The sequence below is a fragment of the Cannabis sativa genome, chromosome 7 (genome assembly GCF_029168945.1).
Source record: "Cannabis sativa cultivar Pink pepper isolate KNU-18-1 chromosome 7, ASM2916894v1, whole genome shotgun sequence".
Taxonomy (NCBI): domain Eukaryota; kingdom Viridiplantae; phylum Streptophyta; class Magnoliopsida; order Rosales; family Cannabaceae; genus Cannabis; species Cannabis sativa.
Window position 1 is genome coordinate 52,673,957 of NC_083607.1, and position 4,962 is coordinate 52,678,918.

At 33.9% G+C, this 4,962-nt stretch overlaps 1 pseudogene; it reads right to left on the reverse strand.

The window, feature by feature from the left end:
- Positions 1–489: 489 nt before the first annotated feature.
- LOC115696891 (berberine bridge enzyme-like 26) lies at positions 490–2,257 on the reverse strand (annotated as a pseudogene).
- Between the last annotated feature and the right edge of the window lie 2,705 nt (positions 2,258–4,962).

Below are 4,962 nucleotides of genomic sequence, written 5' to 3' on the forward strand. Positions count from 1 at the left end.
TTAGGAATTTATACAAAGTAATAAATATAAATAAATATATAATTAGATTAAAAAAGTTTTGAAATGTTAGTATTCTCGCTATTGCACGCCCTCCTGCCACAGCTCCGGTGGAGCAATATCCAGCTTTGTATTTTTTTTTAACTTTCATGCACGTGAAATATTACATATTAATTGAATCAAGGTTCAGACTCAAACCACATTTTAACAGTACATAAAACGAGGATCTTGTTTTTTAAGTTGTATTTCTTTCTTGTCCACTTGAACCCAAATATTAATTTTACTTATTAAAAATTGATGTCCCATGTGACAAGCTACTACAATATGCATATTACTTGGAAATTTAAATAGTATAATTTAATATCAAATCTAACTATTTTTTTTATTCAATAATAACTACAGTAAGTTAGTACGTATAACACAAGTAAAACATACAATAATATATAACTTGCACATTTATATAAAGATTAATAGAAAGCCCGACCAACATCATTAATTAATATTTATAATTTATTATCCATCTTCCAATTAATGACGACATGAAAATTTAAGAAAGAGAAGAATTCATAATTATCTTCTCAATTTATTCATTGTGCTTATAGAAATAAAATCTAGTAAATAATTAAAGGTGGAATACTCTGTTCGTGCCTGAAAAAATTATGAGGATCAACTTTGGTCTTCACACGTACCAATCTCTTAAAGTTATCCTCATTGTAATACCTTATACCCCAATGATCAGTAATTGGCCAATCGAAGCACATGTTGTTCTTGTTAATCCCCAAATCAAGATCTCTATAATTGACATAAGCTTGTCTTGGAGAGTTGGAAACATAAGGTGTCATGTATTCATACACCTCCCTAATCCAATCAATGTGCCTTTCTGGGTCTTTGTCTCCATCTGCCCAGGTAGTTAAGTACTGACTCATGAAAAGGATTCCCTTTCTGTGAGGGTATGGAATTTTCGATTCCGAAATCCTACTCATCATTCCACCTAATGGAGTCCAAACCATAGCAGGATTCTCCTCCTTCAACATCCTTGTCCACAATCCTTCTAGGGCTTTCTCAGGTATTGGAACTGAGACAAAATCTGATTTTGCTTTGAAGTAAGTTCTGAATCTATTTTTTGCCTGGAGAAGGCTTTGTACTGGTGTTCCTTTTGGGTATCCATCCACATAAAGAACTGATTCAACCCAACTCATTTCCATGCAATCCTTTTTCTCCAAACCCAATTCAGGAAAACCATCACCAAGAACCTTAAGGAGTCTAATAGAGTCCCCAAGAAACAGTGCGTTGTAACTAATCTTGAGTGTTTTTTCGTTAGTGCTAGAATTAACTATCTGAAATAGAACATCAATGAAAAGATCTTCATCAAGCTTATCCATAACTTGTTGCCACCGGTAGACGAGTTTGGTTGCACCTTGTCTTACCAACTCTAAAAAATGTCACTGTTTCAGGCACTGGTACAAGCTTAATCTTCCACCAAAGAATGATTCCAAAGCTCCCACCTCCACCACCACGGATCGCCCAAAACAAGTCCTTTCCCATCATTTCTCTATCGAGAATTCGACCATTAACATCAACGAGTCGAGCATCGAGAACATTATCAGCTGCGAGGCCATATTTTCTCAGCATGGCACCATAACCTCCACCAGTGATATGGCCACCAATTCCAACACTCGGGCAAATCCCAGCTGGGAAGCCATGGACTTTGCTCTTCTGAGAAATTTTGTAGTAAAGTTCTCCAATTGTAGCACCAGCTTGAACCCAAGCCGAGTTATTTTCGATGTCAACATGGACGAGTCGAAGGTTGATGAGATCTATGAGAATAAAAGGAGTTTCTATCTCAGAAACGTAGGAAACTCCTTCATAGTCGTGGCCTCCACTACGAACTCTGAAATGGAAGCCTAATTGCTTTGAGCAAATCACAGCTGCTTGGACATGGGAATCATGGAGTGGTGTAAAGATGAACTGGGGTTTCGGAACTGAGGGCTCTAAGAATCTGAGATTAGTTGGTGTGGATCCGAGGACAGAAGTAAATGACGATGTGTTTGGTGTGAAAAGTGTTGTGACGACTGGAACTGAAAGCTCAGAATTAATTGAGACGCATTCAATGAAGTTTTTAGCAGTACTTGAATTGGCTGAGGTTGCCAATGAATAATAAGTTTGGAGAAAAAGAAGAGAATATAGTAGCAGTTTGTGTACTGCTAGGGATGGTGATTTTGAAATCATGTTAACGTATATATCTTCTAACAAGCTTGATTTTGCTCTCCTTCTTATAGACAATTGTGTCAGTTTACATAATTGTATATTTATATATTGAAGAGAGAAATGTCGGTGAGTCAAAGTTAAATTGGTAGGTTGATTAGATGAGAGTAGAGATAGAAAATTATCATTTTGTTATTTTTTTTTTTTATTTATTTATTTATTATTATTATTTTTTTTTGAGAAAATGCTAAAGCCCACCTTAGAGTCAAAAACTGCGAAAGGGCATACTCTTATTTAGTGGAATTTAATATTGGGTTCTACACATTTTAATTTAATAAATAACACAAAGAAATTGTTAACCACTTACAACGCGTTACATCAATATGGTGTTGGACACTTTAATGTTATATTATTTAAAAATGGATAAATACCATTTTAGACCTTCTGATTTGCAAAAGTTACTAATTGGACCCTGTGTTTTGTTAAATGACAAAATGGACCCTGTATTTTCTAAAATAGTACAAATAGGACCCTGAATTGATTTTTTGTTAAAATAAAGTTTAATTATAATCCGATCTAAAAGTGCTATGAGAAAACTGTTTACATTTTTTGTATCTGTTCGTATTAAGCATTGTCTTCAAGTTGGTTGTATTAAAAAAAAAGTTGTCAAACATTAAGCTCAGGGTCCTATTTTTACTATTTTAGAAAATACAGGGTCCATTTTGTCATTTAACAAAACACAGGGTCTAATCTGTAACTTTTGCAAAACACAGGGTCCAAAATGGTATTTACCCTTTAAAAATTAAGTAATATAATTTTAAAATTAAAATAAGTGATATATTATATATTAAAAAATAAAGTGATATATTATATGTAGGAACTAATAAAATAGGTATTGTACATTTTACCTATTTATACATATAACGATTTATAGTCATTGATTTAATCAAATGGCTTAAATTAATTCTTGGAAACTACACTATAATTAATATTTTTTTTATTTATAATTAATTTTAAATATTAATAATTAGATCCAACTAACAATACTCCAAAGTTAACTCCAAACCTATAATTTTTCTTACTTATTTACCTTATAATTTTTTATAATTTTAATTAATTAGTTATTAATTTTGAATTTATATATTAATTTTATTTTCTACTCAACAATAATTATAGCTAAAAGAGTACAAAATAATCAATACAATCAATAATATAATTATAGTGTAAAGCCCGCTTAGTTAATTTGGAAATTAGCAGTTATTTATGTTAATCATGAAATTATTTATAGCTATTTAAATAATTTAGTATTGATATTTATGGAATTCAGATATGCATGGGTATGTTATCAGTAGCTTTTATATTTCGCATTTCCGGTGTCCGGTATTCTGGAACGCGGCGTTTGGCTCAGTAGAAATCACAACTTAGTATGTTAGTATTTGGGGACGGGTTTTAGACATTGGGAATGTCGGGAATGGCCGGGAATTTAGAATGTCCCAAAAATACCCCGTTAGTATGATTTTCGTGATTTTATGGTGGAGGGGCAAAATGGTCTTTTTGCCCCATTTGTGTTTTGTCTTATGTGATTTATTAAATGGTAATTAAAGGTTTATTTTTATTATACATGGCTGAAATTAAATGAGTAATATGATATAAATTCCTTTTTCTCAAAATTCCATCACTTAGTCAAATTTTAAAGAAATTAGAAAAAATCAAATAGAAAACTCTCTCTCTTTTCCTCTTGCATTTCGGCTGAGACTTGGGGTTCAAAGCTGGGATTTTTGGTAGAGATTCAAGCCCTAATTTGCTACTCTAGAGATCTCTTGTTGTGGTATGTGTTTCCTAGTTCCTTTCTCCTTAAATTTCTTGTGAAAAATGTGGAAAAAATGAGATGCATGCATGATTTCTAGTTGAGTTTGCTGCTGTGTTTTTATGGTTAAATTGTGTGATTCAAAGTATGTTTATGTGATGTTAATTGAGTGGTTTGAAGCATGCTAGATAGGGTGTTCAAAGCTTTGTTGTTTTTATGTAAAATATGTGATTTTTTGGATGAAATGCTATGATATGTTTCTGTGTTATTGCTGGATGTTTCTGTTAGTTTGCAGAGGTTATATTATGCTAGTTTAAGGGGTTTTAAGCTAGTTTGATTGCTTGTTTAGGTGGTTTGCTCAAGCTTGAGTTTGGAACTCAAAGCTTGAGCTCCAATGGCAAATTTTGTATTTGTGGTTTCTGGGTAGGTTTGTTGCCTTGGATTTTGTTCTTTAGGGTATTTAGAACAGGTCTGGAAAGTTTGGGACCAATTGGGGTCGAATTGGTCAAGTTATGAGATTTTATGGTTCTTGCTCGCGAGGAACCGGAATTCGGTTGAGCATCCCATTCGGATGGGGGTTCGACTTCCTAACCGGAATTCGGTTGGGCAACCTGGTCACGGCTGGGGGATTTTTCGAACCCTAGTTTTCCTCGTTTTTGGGTTTTTAGGGGTATTGCCATGCTTTTTATCGATAGGGAAACTTTTAGTTTCAAGTTTTAGTCCGGGAAGTGATTTAGCGTGTCACTTATAGCGTTGTGATTTTTATGGTTTAGGAGCCGAATCCGCCGTTCGGCTTCGGTTCCGGTCGGGTTGACGGCACACCCGAAATCGGAATCCGGAGTAAGATTAGTATAACGGTATGCATATGTAGATTACATGTTTAGCGTGCATGTAGGAAGCCTCGCTAGATTACATTAGATTTGTATTTAGGCTTCGAACCACCCAACCCCGTC